Source organism: Phocoena sinus, chromosome 20, assembly GCF_008692025.1.
Source record: "Phocoena sinus isolate mPhoSin1 chromosome 20, mPhoSin1.pri, whole genome shotgun sequence".
In the NCBI taxonomy this organism is placed as follows: domain Eukaryota; kingdom Metazoa; phylum Chordata; class Mammalia; order Artiodactyla; family Phocoenidae; genus Phocoena; species Phocoena sinus.
Window position 1 is genome coordinate 44,560,491 of NC_045782.1, and position 23,586 is coordinate 44,584,076.

The 23,586-nt window shown below is 40.6% G+C and overlaps 1 protein-coding gene and 1 pseudogene across 4 annotated transcripts in view; one reads left to right on the forward strand and one right to left on the reverse strand.

Annotated features, from left to right (window-relative positions):
* The window catches only part of TEX2 (testis expressed 2), a 108,172-nt gene that overhangs the window by 65,837 nt on the left and 18,749 nt on the right, over nt 1-23,586 (reverse strand). Inside the window, exon 1 of one of the 4 annotated variants that reach the window (XM_032616270.1) lies at nt 5,687-5,709. The exons of the other annotated variants lie outside the window; for them this stretch is intronic. The gene's annotated coding sequence lies outside the window, so the exon portion shown is untranslated. Of the gene's footprint in view, nt 1-5,686; nt 5,710-23,586 lie in introns of those variants that run through there. 4 annotated transcript variants of the gene reach the window in all.
* LOC116746538 lies at nt 4,227-4,351 on the forward strand (annotated as a pseudogene).

Genomic DNA, 23,586 nt, shown 5'->3' on the forward strand with positions numbered 1-23,586 from the left:
GTAGACTGGTTGCAGAACAATGTGAACATACTTAACACTACTGAGTTGCACACTTAAAAACAGAATGGTAAATTTTATGTTATGTATAATTTACCTTAATTAAAAAATTAAAAAAAATTTTCACCATTCAAAACTTTAGAATGAAATAACGTAATATTTTGAACTACTTATCATGCTCACTAAAACAATTTCTATTCAAAAAGCTCATACTGTTCTTTAGTGTTTATAGCACCATGTGGTTATGTTCTAAGACAATACTGTAAATGCAAATGTATTCATTTATGCTCCCATACTTTTGGGGGGTGGGGGGAAGCTATTTGGAGCCAAACGCTCTCCAAACCTTAGCCTTAGTCAGGTATGTTTCAAGGAAGCAGCATATCTCAAACAGTTCTGGTGATGGGTCTTGATGAAAGTCTTCACTATAACTCTCCATTAAAGTTACTATGCCTTGTAAAAATGTTCGTAGCTCTCATTAAGATTGAGAAAGCCTCTAATAAGGAAGAAGAAATCAAAAAATAGCTAGAAACAAATGACAACGAAAACACAACAACCCAAAACCTATGGGACACAGCAAAAGCAGCTCTAAGGGGGAAGTTTATAGCAATTCAATCTCACCTCAAGAAACAAGAAAAATCTCAAATAAACAATCTAACCTTACACCTAAAGCAACCAGAGAAAGAAGAACAAATAAAACCCAAAGTCAGTAGAAGGGAAAAAAATCATAAAGATCGGAGCAGAAATAAATGAAATAGAAACAAAGAAAACAGTAGCAAAGATCAATAAAATTAAAAGTTGGTTCTTTGAGAAGATAAACAAAATTGATAAACCTTTAGCCACTCATCAAGAAAAAAAGGGAGAAATGAAAAAGGAGAAATCACAACTGACACCGCAGAAATATAAAGGATTATAAGAGACTACTACAAATAACAATATGCCAATAAAATGGACAACCACGAAGAAATGGACAAATTCTTGGAAAGGTACAATTTTCCAAGACTCAACCAGGAAGAATTAGAAAATATAAACAGATCTATCACAAGTAATGAAATTGAAACTAATTAAAAATTTTCCAGCAAACAAAAGTCCAAGACCCGATGGCTTCACAGGGTGAATTCTATCAAACATTTAGAGAAGAGCTAACACCTATCCTTCTCAAACTATTCCAAAAAAATTGCAGAGGGAGGAACATTCCCAAATTCGTTCTATGAGGCCACCATCACTCTGATACCAAAACCAGACAAAGATATCACAAAAAAAGAAAATTACAGACCAACATCACTGATGAACATAGATGCAAAAATCCTCAACAAAATACTAGCAAACAGAATCCAACAACACATTAAAAAGATCATACATGATCAACAAGTGGGATTTATCCCAGGAATGCAAGGATTCTTCAATATACACAAATCAATCAACATAATACACCATATTAACAAATTAAGGAATGAAAACCATATGATCATCTCAGTAGATGCAGAAAAAGCTTTTGACAAAACTCAACACCCATTTATGATAAAAACTCCCCAGTAAATGGGCACAGAGTGAACCTACCTCAACATAATAAAGGCCATATATGACAAACCCACACCAAACATCACTCTCAATGGTGAACAACTGAAAGTACTCCCACTAAGATCAGGAACAAGACACAGATGTCCACTCTCACCACTATTGTTCAATATAGTTTTGGAAGTCCTAGCCATGGCAATCAGAGAAGAAAAAGAAATAAAAGGAATACAAATTGGAAAAGAAGAAGTAAAACTGTCACTGTTTGCAGAAAAACCTAAAGATGCCACCAGAAAACTACTAGAACTAATCAATGAATTTGGTAAGGTTGCAAGATACAAAATTAATGCACAGAAATCTCTGGCATTCCTATACACTAACAATGAAAAATCAGAAAGAGAAATTAAGGAAACAATCAGATTTACTGTCACAACAAAAAGAATAAAATATCTAGGAATAACCCTACCTAAGGAGGCAAAAGGCTTGTACTCAGAAAACTATAAAACACCGATGAAAGAAATCAAAGATGACATAAACAGATGGAGAAATATACCATGTTCTTGGATTGGAAGAATCAACACTGTGCAAATGACTCTACTACCCAAAGCAATCTACAGATTCAATGCAATCTCTATCAAACTACCAATGGCGTTCTTCACAGAATTAGAACAAAAAATGTTACAATTTGTATGGAAACACAAAAGACCCCGAATAGCCAAAGAAGTCTTGAGAAAGAAAAATGGAGCTGGAGGAATCAGGCTCCCCGACTTCAAACTATACTACAAATCTACAGTAATCAAGACAGTATGGTACTGGCACAGTAACAGAAATATAGATCAATGGTACAGGACAGAAAGCCCAGAGATAAACCCACGCACATATGGTCACCTAATTTATGACAAAGGAGGCAAGGATATACAATGGAGAAAGACAGCCTCTTCAATAAGTTGCCTGCTGGGAAAACTGGACAGCTACATGTAAAAGAATGAAGTTAGAACACTATCTAACACCATACACAAAAATAAACTCCAAATGGATTAAAGACCTAAATGTAAGACTGGACACTATAAAACTCTTAGAGGAAAACATAGGAAAAACACTCTTTGACATAAACCACAGCAAGATCTTTTTTGACCCACCTCATCAGAGTAATGAAAATAAAAACAAACAACTGGGACCTAATTAAACTTAAAAGCTTTTGCACAGCAAAGGAAACCATAAAGACAAAAAGACAACCCTCAGAATGGGACAAAATTTTTGTAAACGAAGCAACAAAGGATTAATCTCCAAAATACATGAACAGCTCATGGAGCTCAACATCAAAAAAACAAACAACCCAATTAAAAAACAGGCAGAAGACCTAAACAGACATTTCACCAACAAAGACATACAGATGGCCAAGAGGCACATGAAAAGATGCTCAACATCACTATTAGAGAAATGCAAATCAAAACTATAGTGAGGTATCACCTCACACCAGTCAGAATGGCCATCATCAATAATAATAAATGCTGGAGAGGGTGTGGAGAAAAGGGAACACTCTTGCACTATTGGTGGGAATGTAAACTGATACAGCCACTATGGAGAACAGTATGAGGTTCCTTAAAGAACTAAAAATAGAGCTACCATACAACCCAGCAGTCCCACTACTGGGCATATATCCTGAGAAAACCATAATTCAAAAAGAGTCATGTAACACAATCTTCATTGCAGCACTATTTATAACAGCCAGGACATGGACTAAGTATCCATCGACAGATGAATGGATAAAGAAGATGTGGCACATATATACAATGGAATACTACTCAGCCATAAAAAGAAATGAAACTGAGTTATTTGTAGTGAAGTGGATGGACCTAGAGTCTGTCATACAGAGTGAAGTAAGTCAGAAAGAGAAAAACAACTATTGTATATTAATGCATATGTGTGTAATCTAGAAAAACGGTACAGAAGAACCTATTTGCAGGGCAGGAATAGAGACACAGACGTAGAGAACGGACATGTGGACACAGGAGGGGAAGGTGGGACGAACTGGGAGATTAGGTTTGAGATAAATACCCTCCATGTGTAAAATAGATAGCTAGTGGGAACTTGCTGTACAGCACAGGGAGCTCAGCTCGGTGCTCTGTGATGACCTAGATGGGTGGGATGGAGGGGGGGTCCAAGAGAGAGGGGATATATGTATACATATAGCTGATTCACTTCATTGTACAGCAGAAACTAACACAACATTGTAAAGCAATTACACTCCAATTAAAAAAAATTTTTTAAGTAACAAAATAAATAAACAAAACTCAATCACAGAATATTCCAACAGAAAGGGAAGCTCAGATATCGCCTAGTCCTAAGTGAATAAATCAAATAATTTGAAAGTGGAAAAAAAAAAGAGAGAAAGTCTCTAATAAGGGTTCCTCTCCCCAGCATTGATGCAGGATTCTATTCTATCCAGTCTAAAAATAAGGAACAAATCAATGGCTCCCATCTAATCTGAACTCATAAAAAACAAAAGGCCTCAACAGGAAGCCAGTAGCCAGCTTCCCTCCCTATCATGAACTCCAGGAACCTATCAACCTCAGTGGAGTCAGGGTTAGAATACCAAACATCCATGAAATTTATTTTATTTCTAGTCACTCAAAAAGGTTATCATCATTAATTAGTCCATGAAAAACCAATCAACAATAAATCAGACTGTACAATGAAAAATGAAGAGCTATCCATACTCGTGCTTCTCTTCATAATCGAATGAATATTTTGCCTTTTACTAAAGATTCATGTAGGGAGGGAAAAAAAATTAAGAGCTATTTCAAGACTCAATGTTGGCATTTATTAGCTCAGATATAATAACCTCTCTGAATCTGATAGGTTTGTTTTTTGTGAGTTTTTTGGACTAATTTTCTAATAATAACTGCCCTTCCTACCTCTAGCTGTATTTGAAATAATTCAATCTCAGGGTCCTACAGAGACATAAAAAGAGAAAAGAGTTCCTTTCAGGCCACTCATTTATCAGCAACTCCTCTTCTTGGTCCTTCTACATTAGAACAAATAGTAATGTGGCCCTTATCATTATTATTATCAACATTATTATTATTAATTTCTAACTCATATACTAGATTAGAGGAAGTGCTGAAGGAAGGAGAAAGAGGAGGGAAGCAAGCAACTTTGACTGAAAATTAAACGTGTCTCCAGATGTAAAGCACAGTAATACTGCATCTTAAGAGGCAAGCCTGGTTTGGAAGGAACATGTCTCATTTCTCAGGAGCACCCCTACTCCTTCAAAATCAATGTGAAAATTCTTCATCTTTGTAAAATTTGGCCTGTTAGATATTTGCTGTCTCTGAACAAGCTTGCACTTGGACATCTGATGTATGGGCACCATCTGCTAGCATGGGCTGTGTCGGTCAATAGTCTTAATTCAAAAACATCTCTTGGCAGCGGAAAAGAGTCAAGCTGCATTGTATTGCAGAGGATATCTTAACATCTCTTATCTGTGCAGTTTTTAATAGCATTTGGCTTCATGAAAAGTAGAGAAGGGCCTCAAGGCTCATTTTTTCCACCTTGATGCTGCAGAGGAAATGGTGAATCTGGTCGGAAACAACCATAGTAGGAAGTTCTGATTTAGCCTAAAAATCTCAAGTACATCTTAATAGCCATCCCTTGATTCATTTAAAGTCAATGAAGCATATGAGAATTGCCAGCAGCCATTCTAATCTGTTAATACTCCACCTCACAAATAAAAATCAATATTGACATTGTAGATAATGAGCTAGTGCTAGGCTTAGTTTCATTTAAAAAGAGAAAAGGAGAAGAAAGTACTCTACTACCAGCACAGGCAAGCCTCCCAAGGCACTTAGACCTTGACTGGTAGAAACTCAGAACTCCTTTCCCATTAGTTATTAGGTTCCCAGACCCCCATTCAAAGTCTCTTCCAGCGCAGCAAAACAACACAAGGTTTATACTACTAGTACACAAGAGCTTCACCCTCTGCAGCCACTGCATGGACTTTTACCTGCCATGAGGAGGGCCCACCTGGGAAGAGGGCCACATCCCTGAAGGAAAAAGGTGTTCAAAAGCATCAATATGATTAGAATTTTGCTTTATAGATTGCTATAATAATCGATGGTTCCAGTAATGAAATCCAAATACAGTTCACAGTAACTCATTCAAAACCAGGTCATACCTTCAGCACAACCACACGAGGCCTATGGAGGTTTATAAAAGATAACGCTGATGCCATCCACGAGGGGCCAGGGTGGGTCTCAAGGAGACAGCAGATGGATGTCGCATGATGACATCTATATGAAAGTTCAAAACAAAACAAGACAACCCTAAAGTAATGAAAACTCAGGATAGGTATGCCCAAATCAGGTGGTGCTAATAGAGTAAAGAGGTCTGGGAAATTTTTTTTAAGCAGAAAAGCCATGTATGTGACTTAACGAGGAAGAAACGTGAACAAAATAATATGGCGGACATGAAATATCAGCACAAGGAAAGGCACCGAGATGGAAACGAGTCAATCAAGACAGAACAAGAGTCACTAAAGATTAGGTTAGCTGCAGCTGAAGGGCTGTACTGGGGGGGCATGGGAGAAAGATTAATATTGGAGTTTGGAGGCATGGAATCAATTGTTCAAAGACTCTGAAGGCTAAGTGTCTGGATTTATATTTAAATCTTAGGAAACAGAACCACTGTAGGTTCTTGAGAAGTTTGAAACCTGGGTGTAAACAGTTTTGTTCAGGTGAGTGAGTACTTGGAACCTGGGAGACTGTCATGCTGAAAATCCAGAAGGAGGATGAGCAGAGGGTAGTGGCTGGGGTCACAAAATAGCACATTTCAAAAGCTCGTGGGGTCAAAGGTTAACAAGGGGTGAATCTGAGAAAGAGTAAATGCTGTTCCTTATTCAGTTTTCATTTTTGCAACCATTGATTGACTGATTGATTGACTGATTGCCATGCTGCTCGGCTTGCAGGATTTTACTTCCCTAACCAGGCACTGAACTGAGGCCCTAGTGAAAGCGTGGAGTCCTAACCACTGGACTGCCAGGGGATTCCCATAACCATTTTAAAGTTTGAGATTATTTCCAAATTAAAAACACCATCAACAACAAAGCAGTTTCCTAACCACTATTTGGCTTTGGGTCTGTTGTCATATATTGCCCCCTCCCACCTCCCACCTACCCTTCCAGTCAGAGTTGTCAAATTCAGTTACGGGAGGAAGCCAAAGTTTTACTACTCCTTGAATTAAACTTTATTTTGAAATAATTATAGACTCTCAGGAAGTTGCATAAGAGAGGTCCTGTGTACATTTCACCAATCACTCCTTAAATTTTAAAGTCAAACTTCCTTTTTTTTTTTTTTTTATGTTTTTTTGGCCATGCCGTGAGGCATTCAGGATGTTAGTTCCCCGACTAGGCATCGGACCCAAGCCCCCTGCAGTGGAAATGCAGAGTCTTAACCACTGGACTGCCAGGGAAGTCCCTTAAAGCCAAACTTTAAAGTCAAATTCCAAATGGTTAGGAAGTCAAGTTTTAACCACAGACCACCAATTCATCCCTGTAAGAAAAACGTATTCCAATAGGCAGACTGAAACTTCCACTTATAAGGACTTTCTAATAGTCTTGCTTAAGGTCTTCAATGGTCAACTTTAGGAAGACATCTTCTATAGATACTTCCCAAGTACATGAACAGGCAATTCATCCAAAAGTTCAAATGGCCAATAACAAACAAAAGAGCTCAACTGACTAAATACAACAAAGAATTATGAAACACATCAATGAGACAATATTGGTCATCAAATTCCATCATTAAAATATAACATATGATGCTGTCAAGGGCATGTGGAGACAAACCCTCTATTGCAGACAAACCCTCTATTATGTTGGCACATAATTAGCAAAAACTTTTCTGAAACCAATTCTGCAGTAACTATTAAGTACCTCAATAATGTTCATACCTATACACACACCAGGCAAAAAGGGCTGGGGGGCATTAATGCTAGTTTTCTCCATATAACAGGCTTATCAGTCATTTTTACTTTCTACTTTTTAGGTATTTCCAAATTCTACGAATTAGGTATTTCCAAATACTTCTGTAATCTGGGGGAAATAATTATATGTAAGTGTATGTCAATTTTAAAAATAAAATAATTATCTTCAGAATATCAAATTGTACCCACACCTTACCCATGAGAAAACTAAGACACAGAAAGATTCATTTTTATAAAATGAGTCACACCGTATGTATGTTGTAATCTGTTTTTATACTCAAGATAACACAGTGAAGTAATCCAGCATCTGGGTATCAGCAAGGCCTTTGGCTTCAGTTCTACCAACTTGGTGGGAGTCTGACCCTCAGGCAAATTATTTACCCTAACCAAGCCTCCCTTTCTCCATCTGTAAAATGGGAATGGCAAAAGACGGTTCAGAAGATTAAATAAAACAATTTAGGTAAAGCACTGAGCATGGTCCCTGGTACAGAGCAAGCATTTACTAAATGTTAACTGTACTTGTAAGTACTTCCTCAAGTCAGCAAAGATTCTTTCACGCATGAATTTAAATAGCTTTATAAAATGAATATTCTATAATGTAACCATTTCAACACAGGATACTAGGAATTTTTTGCTATTACAAACAATGCTGTAATACATTATGATGCTATACATAACCTTTGACTGTCTCTCTTATTATTTCCTTAATAATTATTTTTAGAAGTGGAATTACAGGGTTGAATAAGCATATATAAATTTTCACTTCAATTTAAAAAAAAACACACTTTCAAGCTCATTGTAAAAAACTTCAAAAACAGATGTATGGAGAGGAAAAGTGAAAATTTCTCCTGCTATACCCAAAATCAACTGTTTAGGATGTATCCTCTGTCCTTCTGTATGCATTTATATACACACAAACACACAAAGCTGTTTTTGTTTTTAGTCTTAAATGTAACCATACTATGCATATTGCTTTGTTGTTTGTTTTTCACTTATTATTTCCTGGACCCCTTCCTATGCCAATACATACAAATCTACAGGCATACACACTTCTTCTACCTAGTACAGATATACCATCATCCACTTAACCATTCTTTTACTGATAGAAATTTGAGTTTTTTCCAGTTTTCACACTAGAAAAATGCTGCCTTGAAAAGCTCTCTATATAGATCTTGTGTACAGAGCAAGTCTTTTATAAAGTGCCCACCCTGAACCCTTGTCAAGAATAAACATTATTTTTAATTATTGTCCATCTGATGGGTGGGGAAAAGGCATCTCAATGCTTTGATATCATTTCATGTTTTTTTCCACCATCTGTTTCTCTTCTATTCACTGGCCATTCATGTTTCTTGCCCAAGGGTTTTTCTTATTCACTTTATGTATCATGAACACTTCGTCTACTGAATGTGCTGAAAATATTTTTCCCCATCTCCGACTTTTTACCATTATGGGTTTTTTTTTTTAAACATACAAAGTTTTATATTTTTAGGTGTTGAATCTCTCAATCTTTTTCTTTATAGTTGCTGGGTTTTTACTTCCTGAGGAAGCCTTCCTCATTCTATCAGCCTAAAAGCATTACTCTCTGAAATCATTTTAGAAAACACTGACAGTAACATATGTAACACACATAATGTTCTCTGTTCCCTATACAAGAATCAAACATTTAACTTTGGAAAAACTGACTTGATATGGACAATCATATTTTCTAGCTATAATAAATAGTAAAGTATTTGAACTTTTCCCCCTCCAAATCATACTAGTAAACTAGAAAACCTAGTTTACATATCTGAATCCACTCTTATCTATTAACCATTCAGCTTCTCCATGTGCAAAAAGTATTTTGGATTAATTCTTCATAAATTGAAAAAATTCTCTGAGAACTTAAAGAAAAAAGTAGGCTTTCTTTTTCAGTGAGAAACAATACTTTTCATACATGCATCAGTAGACTTAACCTTGATATAGGGCAGTGAAATCTGATTAAATGTATACTTAATGTCAGAATTTTATTTACAGGTAAGGAATCTGAGGCCCAAAGAAGACAATTTTTAAAAAATCAAGTTGGAGAAGTCTATGTGTATAAGTGTGTGTAGGGCAGAACAGTGGGAGTGAGAGAAAGGAAGTGATGGGGAAGAGGTGAGAGAAGGGGCATGAAGGAGGGCTTCCCAGAGGCGGTGTGTGCGCTGGCCCTTGGAGATTTGACAAGCTGACTGCAGAGACCCAGGGTGGAGAGTACATTCCAAGTGAAGGACAGAGCATGAGTAAAGGGAAGGAGGCAAGAAACCCAAGGCCACATTCAATACCTGCAAGAAGGCCTAGAGATACCAGGTTCCTGGCAGAGGTCCCAGATGGCCATCTGTCCACACTGTGGTTCCCTCTGAAGAGAACCACTTGCCCACAGGTCCCATGGGTGAGATTTCCCCCATCCCACTCCACCACCACTGAGGATTGTGACAGGGAAGGACCTGGAGAGCAGCCCCGTGATATGACCCAGCCCCAAAGTCCCACCCAAGTGTGAGATTTTGACAACTGTTCAGTTGGTAGTGGAATCAGTCACTAAAACACAAACCAAGGGAAGCCATGAGGCAGCAGGGGCAGGAGCTCCAAGGAGGACCAAGACCCTCAAATGACAGTGACAGGGCTCACCCACTTCACCTCTCCTAACCTTGGGTTCTTTCATTGTAAAGGGGGAGGAGGTCCTCCATTGTCTTCAAGGAATTTTCCAGAAAGCTCTAAATTCTATAATTCTGTGAGTCCTACTTAGAGTCCTACTTTTCCATTCTGCACCAGAGATATTCTTGGCAAGTGCTCAAGTCAAGCAAAGGAAACAGAGTACACTTGAACTAATGTGCCTAAGGCAATTAAGTCAAAATATTTTTCTGATAATATTGTAACAGTTCATCCCACATTAACAAACACTTCTAGACCTTCTGGACTTGTCTTGCTTAGCCCAGCTGTAGAAACATCCTTTACCTCTAGTTAAAGGTGGAGAGTGGGCTGAGTCAGCTAAGAATGAGATGCAAATTATCAGCACTTGCAAGTGACATGGCAACAGATGACATTTGTCCATCCGACTTCCGCCAGACTCTACAAGAGGGCTGCCTCTGCCCTGGCTGTGATAAGGACAGGCTCTCTACCCCAACGCTTCCTTCGTTCTTACTCTGCACAAACATCCCTCCAAGCACAACCTCTTGGCTTCACCCTCTCGTGGATTCACACCACACCTGCTCCACATTCCCACCGCCCTCACTGCTACAGCACCCTGCAGAGCCCCCCAGGGACAGAACTCCCTGCCCTCTCACAAAAAAACATCTGCCTCCTACTCTGCCTGGCTTTTTTTTTTTTTTTTTTTTTTTTTTTTTAATGGAGAGGAGATCATGGTAAGAGAAGGGCTGGCCTGTTTTCAAGACCAAACCATCATCTGTACCACCCTCTCTAAGTCATTAGCACTGCTATCTACTGCCTGCGAGATATCCGAGACATCCGAGATATCCGTACACGGGCGTGAGCCACTCCCACTGCCAGGGATCTTCGTCCCAGCCAGGGAGGGTATGGGGGGAGAGGGTTGGGTACAGGTTGCTGTAGACCCCAGCCAGGAGGTGGCTGTAGCATGCAGACCTGGTCCATGTCCTTGCTGTTTCCAGGAAATTCCTGAATTAGCATACTGACTTCCTAGTCAGATTCCCCACTGGTGTGATTCTAGGCCTTGTCTCTTATCTAGGCCTCCAATTTTGTCTCCCTCCTTTCTCCCTCTAAGCACATGGCCTTGCCTCTATTCACCAGGAAGGTGGTATGAGTTGCTATCTTGTCTCCCATATCCATCTATATATACCAATCACTATTCTCATTCTTTGGCTAGAAATTCTTCTACCCATTCCTCTCTATTCTCCACCCACACACAGACTCTATCCAGGTCCAAAGAGGTCCACTTCTAAACCCAAGAGACCCATCTCATTCCTGCCCACCCCATCCTGACCCCACTCACTCCCTCTCATCCATCAAGGGACCTCTGCTCTCCCAACCACCAAGGCCCCAACCAAAAGAGTCTTCTGACACTCTCTTCTTGATCCTCCAAACCTCTTTAGTTGTCCAAGCCCTGTTGACTCACACCTCACACCTCAGCATTTCTTTCTGACTTTACCCCTTGCCCTCGTCTCCAGCCCACATGGCATTCTGCTGCCAGACGAGCCTTCTTTAAATACTACTCTCATCATGTCACCATTTTGCTCAAAAACCTACCATGTTCTTGTGTCTCATCTAATCTCCTCGGCCTTCAGGGCCCAATACAACCCAGCCCCTCTATCTACTCACCCTCATTTTCAGTTACGCTAAAGTGTTCCCAATATTCTGGCTGGGTGTGATGAGCTACTGGCTCATGTGAAAACCATCCTCCTTCCCACCTCCCTGTACTGAAAATGCCTTACCTGCTCTCCTCTGCCTTTGTCAAATCCTAGCATCCTCCATGAAGGCAGTGACGCTTGAACTGAACCCCAGGCCTTCCTTCTAGACAACTCCAGCCCCTCGGGTGACCTACAATATTTACACCACACAAATAACCAAAGGAAGTAAATCCTCAACCAAGAGTAGACTGAGTTCCCAAAGTTCATCAGTAAGTCAACTGTCTGAAATTCAAACTCCATTTATCCTGAAGGAAAATAAATGGGAAATAGGTTCCTAGGCTCACAAAACTTATGCAATCCACAATGTAACAGCTATGGTACAAGTGTACTTTTCCAACTACACAGAACCACTCTTTATAACACACTCAAAAGAAAAACATTCTGATTTCAGTTAATGTCAGGACCCTAGAATGAGGGCCACACTCCAGAAAAAGACAATTCTAGAGACTAGGAAGCCAAAGGCCCAGGGGGTAAATCCAGACACTTTTCACCCATCTGCCCCAATCAGACTTCTAGAGTCTGAACTCCAGTTTCCAATCCAGCCCATGGACGTGAGTCTGCTTTAATTCACGTGTAAAATTTTCTCATTCAACAGAAGCAAGCCCCTGGAAAAGTGCGGAGGAATTGGGTCTGCCTGTTCCCAGACTCACAGGAGCCCAGGTAGCAGTCACAGGAAACACCCCTTCTCGGGACAGTTCCAGGCTGCAGAGAGAATGCTGCAATGACTTCCAAGCATTGCCACAGAGAAAGGCATCAGGGAGAACATGGGAAATTCTTTACTGTGCCCAGAGAATGGAGCAGGTCACACAGGTCTAATTTTAGCACACATAGGATTTGGTGCCCACTCTCCAGTGGGGACTAGGTTCTAGGGTCAGGGGAAAAAGCTATCTATAGCCAAAATGACCCTTGAGAATCTCCTGAGTCTCCCACAAAGTACTGTACACATGCTTCAGGCGACCTCATGTAGTCATTGTTGTACCCATTCAAGTTTCAGAAACTTCAAGGCTGACTAAAGGATGGAACTAAAGGAAAGGCTGAACGTGGGCTGGCCTTTCACATCACTCTGCCCCCACGAAGACTAGCAAATCCCTAATGTGGACGGGACCTTCTCCGGGGCTCCTGCTTGCTTGCAGCCTTTGCTTTATCTTGTTTTAATATTAAGCCTCTGTGACTCTAGTACACATTAACAAATGTATCTGTTGTGAGGATTAAGGTGGAAGGTGGTTAGTTTTCTGAAGTGAGCTGAGAACTGGACGGGCCCCATGGTGCACAGAAAAACCTGGTTGAGAACTCTGGCACTGAAGAGACCCAGCTTCGGATCACAGGTCCACTGCTTACTGGCGTGTGACTGTGGACAAGTCACTGCAAAAAGCCTCTTTTTTCCTCATATATAAGTAAAATGGAGATAATAGTGCCTACCTCACAGGGGCTGCTGGGAAGGTTAAGAAAGAACATTCAGTATATGTAAGTTATTATTCCCAGCATCCACAGCAGGCATGAGCATATCTTTTGTACCCATGCAGACTTGGCCAGAGCTGACCCCACCAGCCATGTTACCAAGGATCAAACAGATAGCGTGTCTCTACCTTCTCGAATCGCTTGAACTAGACTGTCCCGTCTGATCTCAGGTTTAGTTCAGGCAGCTGTGACCATTAAGAATGACAAACATAGGGGCAAAGTAGAAAAATGGGAAGGCCTATACGTTTTAATACAAAATGAAAAAGCAGACTTTGGGATTATGTGCATACGTCAAACACAACTACGCAAAAAGTACATACAATCAACAGGATCCCAGGAGGCTACAGAGACTAATAGTTGGTGCTTCACTGTAAATTATCTTTGCTTTTAGTGCAAAGCTTTTAAAAGGATCATTTTTAAAATGAGGGCACTGAATGAGATCTGCAGTTTTACTAGCCTTTGTTTCTGTCTCTTCCCCAGGCTGGCAAGAGTCTAACAAACGATGTTTAACAGTAGTTGATTGACTCTGTGTACTATTTTTCCATTCCAATGCTGATCCAAATTTTAGCCAACAATCCACATTTACAAAGGGTTCATAATAACATTATGAAAACAAATCACTGCCACAGGTGTGATAATGATAAGCACAGCTAAGTAAACAAGAAACAATTAGTTGCTCAATTTATCAAAAATATGAGGCACTCATATTCAAGGTCAATCTCATTCTAAAGGAATTAAGCATGCTCAGCTTGGGGAGTGAGACCTGATACCAGCTCTAGTAACAATGTCTAGAGTTAGACCAATCCTGTCTCAGAAATTCCTATTATGTCATCCACAGCCAATCAGAACTTGGAATCCGCAGGCAACCATACAGACTTGCAATTCCCAACAAAAGCAAGGAAACTTGATGTTTTGGGTAGCTTTGGTGTCCTTATCCTGGGTTAAGGTATAGTTTCTGTTAAGCCTTTTGAAATGCCGGAAACAGTCCCCTGGCTCCCGTGGGTTCCTTTGCAGATGCGGTTGGAACCATCAGGCTCAGTCAGCTCCAGGCAGCAGACTGTGGTGGGACAACTGATCGGCCAGCCCTAAGTGCCTGCTTAATCCTAGCTCTCAAAGGGCAGATGCATCTTGGGATTGGGCAGAGGGGAGCTATGCCAGAAAACCCTAAGAAACATCTGCACACAGATGACTCAGCCACCCCTCCCCATCTCGGGGCTCATCATGACTGAGGAGGGATTGGAAGACATATATTGATAATTTGAAAACACTGCCCTATGTATGTGCACGCACCCCCCACACACACACACCCCAATGCCTACCACAGAATTGAGACTCACGGGTCTAAATCAACTTGCAATATCAGGAATGCATTACACTTATTTAAATACACACACACACACACACACACACAGAAAAAGGTGATGGATTCACCAGGAGCTCAGTAGGAGACACAGTACCAGCTATTCCCGGGCACCAGTAACTAGTTATTAACTAGAAGGCATCACCTGAGAGGCAAATTGCTTTGTAAGAGGCTACTGCTCTGTACCTACAGGAAAAAAAAGGCCCATCTCCATCAAGGCTAATCAGTCAACGACTTCAGATATTTTAAATGAGGAATCAGAGGTGGGCCACCGCTTCCACAGGCACAGGACACAATCGGACTGAGTTCTGCTCCTGATCTTTGATACGCCTGCCTTCACTGTTTGCCCCTTGAGCTGCGGCCTCATCTCCTGCGGCTGGTCCTAACCACCCCCACCCCCACCGCTCTGCCAGCCCAGACCCTGTAGCCAGGGCCTCCAGAGCTGCCCATTCCCGAAAGTCTGTTTCATTGCTGTCTCAAGGCCCAAAACAGAATAGAAGGCAGAAATGAAAGGCAAGTAGAATAAAAAAGAAACTTGGATGCACAAAGTAACAAGAGAAAAAGCTGTTTCTCGGACAATCAAGGAAAATAAGCACAAGTAGCATTTCATAACCAGAAATACGTACGAGTGCACAGCATGAAACCAAACTGTCTAATCTCCAAACTGTCTAATCTAATTCTGGAGGCACTATAAACTTGATGGCCGTACGGGGGTTCCATTTGACGTTTCAAAGAATCAAAGGTTGTAAAGTTGTGATCTTGATATTTTTCTATTCACAGGTCCAATAACTGCCTAACAGCAGTGTCCTGCCCTTTCCCAGATGATTAGTGCTGAGTTTGTTGTTGGGTTTTCTTCTTCCAGCTTATGTGGGTCCTCAGAGAGTACTCTCTGCTAAAGCAAAATGCCAAAACAGGAGCAGAACTTTCTGGCCATCTGTGTGCAATTAGGATCCCATAAAAATCCCACTCAGATAACTCAACACCTAAAAGTGCACTACCTGGGCCAGGTGAGGCTCACCGGAAAGAGCGCCAGTTCAGAAGAAGCCTCGCCGGGTCTGGATTTTCTGATCTGTCAAATGAGGGTCATGATGGTGAAACAACAGCCCTCAGGTTGTTGGGAGGAAGAATAAATAGCATAGCACTTCATAAACTGTAAAGTTTGGGCACCTGACAGCATAGCAGTGTTGTTATAATTAACCACATTGCTCTCTCCCCCTGGATACAATGGAGTAAAGTATACCAAGGTACTATCACTACTTGTTCTCAAAAGAACCTATCTGTTTGGCCGATATTCTATGTAAATAAAGATGTATCATGGTTATTCTTTTCTTGAGAAAATATAGGGTTTTTTTTTTTCCTCCAAAAACTTTATGATAGCCATTTAAATTTCCGTGGCAAAGAACACCATTTATGTACTGAACAGTATGTGCCCCAGTCAACTAAAAAGCAGCAGGAGTTATTTCTGGGAGGGAGGAGGGCCAAGGGTCATGGAGATCCAAGAGAGACACGGACCTGAATCAGTAACAACAGTTAAATTTTACGTGGCTCTAAGTGCTGTACCAACAATATCTCATTTAAGGCTGACAACCCTCTGAGATAGATACTATTATTATTTCCTCACTTTACAGGTGAAGAAAAAGACCGAAAGTGGTCTAGGCAACTTACCAAGGTAACAAAGCTACTCACTAGCAGAGCTACACTGCCTCGTTCAGCTATTTCCATAGACAAATCAATCTCGAGTCAACAGAAGCTTTCTACAGACGCTCTGTGCTTCGAGAAAGTGTTCCATCCTTTTGACATTTACTGAGCACTGGCTACAGGCCAAGCCAAAGACCTTCACCCTATCTGTCCAGGGGTGCATCAATTCCAGGGTGGACCTTGTGTCTAAAGACAACTCAGGAAAGCACTGAAAAGTGCTTAAAAAAAACACTGTAGTAATGCACAGAATGGGCTATAAAATACTTTATTCTATTGTTATAGGTTCCTCAAAACCTGCTTGGGATAACAATCAATTCATTAAGGACATATGCTCCATGGTGGGAAGACTTTCCTGTGGTATAATAAACTACAGTTTACAGCAGAAAGCAATCCAGCAGGCCTACATCAGCCCCCAGCCCTACCTATCCTATCCCACTCCTCTAATTCATTTCTCTGTATAAGTAAATGTTCTATTACATACATGCAATAGATCATAAAACCCCCAAATACTGCATACGCATTTTTGTGTGCTATGGGAACATATTTCCACCTTTAGGGAAGTTGGTTACAATTAGCTGGGACTTCACTGAGACACTAGGAGAGGCTACAGCAGGTGCAGGCTCCCTACGAGGCTCCATCTGTAGCAAATGTTCAATCCACACCACTGATCAGCTGGTGACTTTACTGATGTCTCTGTCTTCCCTTTTATACTGGCTGTCTCAGGCAGTTGCTAACCACAGATTTTCCCAATGTAAACTACTCCACGAAATGTTCATCTTAAGTGTCTCAAGGTACTACCATACAGAAATTAACTTCAAAAATAACACCTAGTTAAAAACAAACTCTTATTTTCCTCTCAATTTATTAGGTATATAAAACAAGCATTTGGAGTTGATTGTAGATCTCTTAATTTCACAATTTATGTACTGTTACAGCTTTGTTTGCACAAACATTTTAATTTAAGCCAAACTTTTCTAGTTGGACACATGGAATTTAAGCCCTGAGAGCAGAGACCATGATTTAGCATTCAGTACTCGTCCTTTGTAACCTGCCTTACAATTCACAAAGCAGCACAGTACTCGAGCAGACCTCAGGGAGCTTACAGAGGTGGCAGGGAGAGACAATCAAATCATCAATGAAAGAATGAAAGAGCAGACCACAGCCAGCAGGGAGATCTGCTCAGTCTGAGCATCAGTCATGGAAGGGTCCCTAGCGCAAGTGGGATCACGCTGACAACTCAAGGATGAGTCAGGTGGCTAAGGGGTGGTAGCGTGGGGCAATCCGGAGGAGAGAATGGCATGAGCATGAACCCGAGGCAGAAGCACGGCCTAATGGAGGAGCCCTAGGAAGCCCCTTGGATGTGAGTATAGTGTATACAGCATGAAACTGCAGAGGTGGGCAGACCAAGTTATGCAGGGCTTTGAAGGCCACACTGAGGAACTGGTCTTTATCCCAAGAGTGGCGAGGAACAACTGAACGGTTATTGTATGTGGTCTGGAGGCAGGTATGGAGGTCATCAGATGTATATTTTGAAAAGCTCACTCTGGCTAAAGTGTGAAAGCAGACTTAAAAGAGGCAAGAAGGGGTTCAGGGAGGTCATTTAGACTCTTACAACATTTTAGGTGAGAGACAACGTTAGCCCAGACAAGAGAGGTGGCTTTGAAAACGCAAGGAGGGACTTGAGAGAGTTAGAAGATGAAATGCATGGGACTCAGCAGGTGGGAAACAGAGTGAGGAAGAAGATGCTCTTAAGGACGAGCCTTAGGCTTTGGGCTTACAAGACCTCAGGCTCACAAGAAGGATAGTGGTCAGTGGTCCCATTCACCAAGTATGGGAATAAGAGGAGGACTGGGTTTAGGAGGAATGTAGTAGGTTCAATTTGGGACGTCTTAAAGTCAGACACTTGCTGACCTCCAAGAGTTGATGTCAGAAAGGTGTTGAAAGCTCTGGTTTAGTAACTGATACTATTACGTATCTACCCAGATGGGAGACTAACGGTCCCTTATAAATAACCTAAAACCAGTAGAAAGAGCTTGGATAATGAAGTATTTTCTTAAAGTCATGAACTTCTAACAATACTGTGCAAGCAACATATGAAACAAAACCATCTCAGAAATGTCAGCATAAGTTCTGCTTTTGGGAATATGCCTTTCAACAGAAATTTAATTCCACTTACTACTCTACACAAAAAATTCTTCAAATTTTGGCATCCTAATTTAAACTAGGCAACAAACAAGAAACTTCAAAACGGAGAAGGAAAAGTAACTATTCCCTAAAATGAACAATGAGGGGTCTTTGCATTACCCAAACAGCTCATTTAGTGTGCACTAATTCACCCAAAGTTTTGAGTTAAGAGTAAGAAAAGAGAATTAACTTTTACTGAAGATTTATATCTCAGACACTTCAAGACACTCTTCATTTAATCTTCATGGCCCTATGAGGCAGGAATGGTGTTCCCATTTTCCAAATGAGTAAACTGAGATGAAGAAGTTGAGAAACTTACCTAAGGCATCGTAACTAGTAACGGCAGAAATGCCAATCAAACAAGTCTAGTCAAGTCCCTTTACCAAGGTCCAAGACCAGGAAAGGGAAGAAGCAGCTATTTCCTTGATGCCAATCCTCTGCTGTGGAGGTCAAATGTTGGGATGTTTAGTTTGAAAAGTTGTTTTTTTTTTTTTTTAAAATCATCACCTGCCATTCAGTAACTACATTCTTAGCCTTAAGATAACTTTAATTTTTAAAAATAAATCTATTTATTTTTGGCCGCGTTGGGTCTTCATTGCTGCGTGTGGGCTTTTCTCTGGTTGCGGCAAGCAGGGGCTACTCTTCATTGCGGTGCACAGGCTTCTTATTGCGGTGGCTTCTCTTGTTGGGGAGCACGGGCTCTAGGCGCGAGGGCTTCGGTACTTGTGGCCCACGGGCTCAGTAGTTGTGGCGCACAGGCTTAGTTGCTCCACAGCATGTGGGATCTTCTCAGACCAGGGCTCGAACCCATGTCCCCTGCATTGGCAGGCAGATTCTTAACCACTGCGCCACCAAAGAAGCCCGATAACCTTAATTTTTAAAGAGTTGTCTTTGTCAATTCAATCCTCTCTGCTTCAGCTTCTTAAAAAGAGTTTTACTTGGTAAGACATATAAATCTCACCCGAAAAGGCTTTGTAAGGTTTAGTTATAACTGCTTATAAAATTCGGATCAAGATGTAAACTCAAATCTCAAAAAACCAAATGTTTGTTTTCCATCAAATGTCTACTATATGTTTCCAGCCAAAATCCATTGAAACTATGGTGAATAAGCCACCCCTAACTTATAAAACAATTTTACAAAAACCACTTATTCTTAAGCCAAACTCAGAACTTATCTCCCTAAAGAAATAATGCTATAAGGTAAGTTCCTTGCCAGGCCACAAAAGCTTAACAACTCAAATGGTCAACCAAGAATTCTATGCATGCTAACAGGAAATATTACATAGTCCTTACAAATGACAAGTATGTACACTATATAGAAATGGGCAATATGCAAATAGAATCATGATAAATGAGGGGAAAAATAAAAACTAGTAAGTACACAGATTACACAATGTTTAAAAGTGTAAATGTGGGCTTCCCTGGTGGCACAGTGGTTGAGAGTCCGCCTGCCGATGCAGGTGACACGGGTTCGTGCCCCTGTCCGGGAAGATCCCACATGCCGCGGAGCGGCTGGGCTCGTGAGCCATGGCCGCTGAGCCTGCGCGTCCGGAGCCTGTGCTCCGCAACGGGAGAGGCCACGGCTGTGAGAGGCCCGCATACCGCAAAAAAAAAAAAAAAAAAAAAAGAAAAGTGTAAATGTATGTTTGATATGCTGGAGTGGGATACAGTTTAATTTTCTTTTATGAAGATGTAGATACACACACACATACACACAGATACACACACATCCACATATACACACACACATATACACACACACATTATGTATGTATGTGTGCATATGGAAGTATAGGTATGTACATATATGTGTGTATGTATCTGTGTGTATAAAGCTCTTCGTCACTAAATGTTTTAAAGTCTATTAACCCTCCAGGCACCTGAGATAGCAGCTCTTCTCAACTTGGCACTGCCCGCCCACAGCCCGGCTCACGACACCCTGCCTGGCACAGACTCAGGTGGGCCACTGGCTCAGATGCTGGGCAAAGTGACTAAGGCAACACTGAGGGCGGAGCTGGAGTTACAAAAGGAAGAAGGGAGCAAGGGGCAGGTGGCCTCAGGCAGGTGAGGCAGGCACCAGGTAGGGCGGAAAGAGCATGAGTTTCCGACTCAGAAAGACTGGGTGCAAACCCTAGCTCGGCCCCTCACCAACTGTGTGACCTCAAGCAAGGTACATGATCTTTCTGAGCTTCAGTTTTTCTTCTACAAAATGGGAAAAATAAAGTCTATTTTTCCCATCGCATCTGTGTGAGGGTCAAAGGGATTCTACACTAGCTCCTGTACAGGCTTCTCCTCACATGGCTAGAACCCTTCCTTTCTTTCTTTCTTTTTTTTTTTTTTAACATCTTTATTGGGGTATAATTGCTTTACAAGGGTGTGTTAGTTTCTGCTTTATAACAAAGTGAATCAGTTATACATATATGAACCCTCCCTTTCTTGACCAGTTTAGAGTCAGTTTCCTCGTCTGCCAAGTGGCGACAGTAACAACAGGATATCTGAGGACTAAAGGAAGGTCTATGGCAATGGACCTGTCAATTGCAGCCCTATACAAACACCGGTTATCAATGTATCCTGGGACTATGGGGTAACAGGAATAACTGTAGGGTTCATTGACATGTCACGTGTGAAAAAATGTTTTGAATGGAGGCAGCAGCATGATAAGACCAGTAACCTGTCACCATAAAAAATTATTCCAGTATTATTGACTATATTCCTTATGTTGTATATTACATTCCCATGACTTATTTATTTTATAACTGAAGTTTGTACCACTTAATCCTCTTCACCTATTTTGTCCAACCCACAACCCTCTTCCCCTCTGGCAACCATTAGTTTGTCCTCTCTATCTATTTCTGTTTTGTTTTGTTTGATTTTTTTAGATTCCACATAAAAGTGGGATCATACGGTGTTTGTCTTTCTCTGACTTACTTCACTCAGCATAATACTCTCTAGGTACAGCTGTGTTGTTGCAAATGGCAAAATTTCATTCTCTCTTATGGCTGAATAATATTCCACTGTATACTATAACACATCTCTATCCATTCACCTATCTATGGACACTTAGGTTGTTTCCATACCTTGGCCATTGTAATAATGCTGCAGTGAACGTAGGGATGCATGTTATCTTTTTGAATTATCTTTCTGAATTAGTGTTTTTGGTTTTCTTAAGGTAAATACCCAGAAGTGAAATTGCTGTATCATATGTAGTTCTATTTGTAATTTTTTGAGGAACCTCCCATACTGTTTTCCACAGTGGCTGCACCAATCTACATTCCCAACAACAGGGCACAAGGGTTTCCTTTTCTCTACATCCTTGCCAACACTTGTTATTTTTTGTCTTTTTGATGATAAGTCATTCTGACAGGTGTGAGGTGATAGTTCATTGTGGTTTTGATTTGCATTTCCCTGATTAGTGATATTGACATCTTTTCATGTGTCTGTTGGCCATTTGTATGTCTTCATGGGAGAAATGTCTATTTACGTCCTCTGCCCATTTTTTAATCAGATTGTTTTTTAATATTAAGTTAATTATAATTTGGATATTAACCCCTTATCAAATATATCACTTGCAAACATCTTCTCCCATTCAGTAGGCTGCCTCTTCACTTTGTTGATGGTTTCCCTCACTGTGCAAAATCTATAGATTCCATGCAATCACTCTCAAAATACCAATGGCATTTTTCACTGAACTAGAACAAAAAGTCCTAAAATTTGTATGGAACCACAGAAGACCCCGAATACCCAAAGCAATCTTGAGAAAGAAGAACAAAGCTGGAGGTATCACATTCCCTGATGTCAAACTAAACTACAAAACTATAATAATCAAAACAGTATGGTACGGGCACAAAAACAGACATATAGATCAATGGAACAGAACAGAAAGCTCAGAAATAAACTCACACTTATATGGTCAATTACTCTACGACAGAGAAGGCAAGAGTATACAGTGGGGAAAAGATAGCCTCTTCAATAAATGGTGTTGGGAAATCTGGACAACTACATGCAGAAGACTGAAACTGGGCCATTTTCTTACACCATCTACAAAAATAAGCTCAAAATGGATTAAAGACTTAAATGTAAGACCTGAAACCATAAAACTCCTAGAAGAAAACATAGGCAACACACTTTGACATCAGTCTTTTAGATCTGTCTCCCTAGGTGAGGGCAACAAAAACAAAAATAAACAAATGGGCTCATGCATTTTAAAGACCACTGGGCACACATAACATCAGAAAGCTAGATTCAGTGGCAGAGCTTGAAGCCAACGGGAGAGCAAGCAGGGAGATGCTCAGTCTGCTTTGAACCTCAGCCAAGAGGCAACTTCATCTCTCCTCCTGTTCTTGTCACAGGAAAACTGACAGTAAGAAAAAGAGGGCACTAAACCAGATAAGGCCAGATCATACTCTCCAAAGGTCACTGACACCAAAGTCCTGACTCTTCAAAAGGTCCTTCAAATTAATCAGTCAAAATCTCTGCAAAGAAGTCTCACTGAATTCCATGGGCTCAAAGACAACTGTTATTCCCCCAAATTTGTTGCAGTAAAAATAATGGCAGGACTCAGCTCAAACGCTTCCTCCTCAGAAAGACCTTCTTGGCCACCTTCTCCTAAAAGAACAGTCTCCCCATCCCCTTATTCTCTTTATTTTTCAGAACGCTGTGTTATATGGCTACTTACTTGTTTGCTCCACAGAATATATCTCTAGGTGGGCAGAAACATAGTTTATTCGCTGCTGTGTCCCCAGTTTTGTACAGAGTCAGCACTTAAAACATTTACTGGTTGAATGAATGAGTAAACACTGCATATAACACCTAAGTAACCTGTTTATGTCCTTTTCAGAAAATTCCATATAGTACAGAAGATAAATCAATTATATCATTTACAATTGAGTATCTTTTTAGAAATTGGGCATCAGGTTTTAGCTCCTGAATGTAACATATTACAACACTGTTGCCATGAGCAAGTGAGATCTAACTTAAAACCCAGATCATCTCTACTGA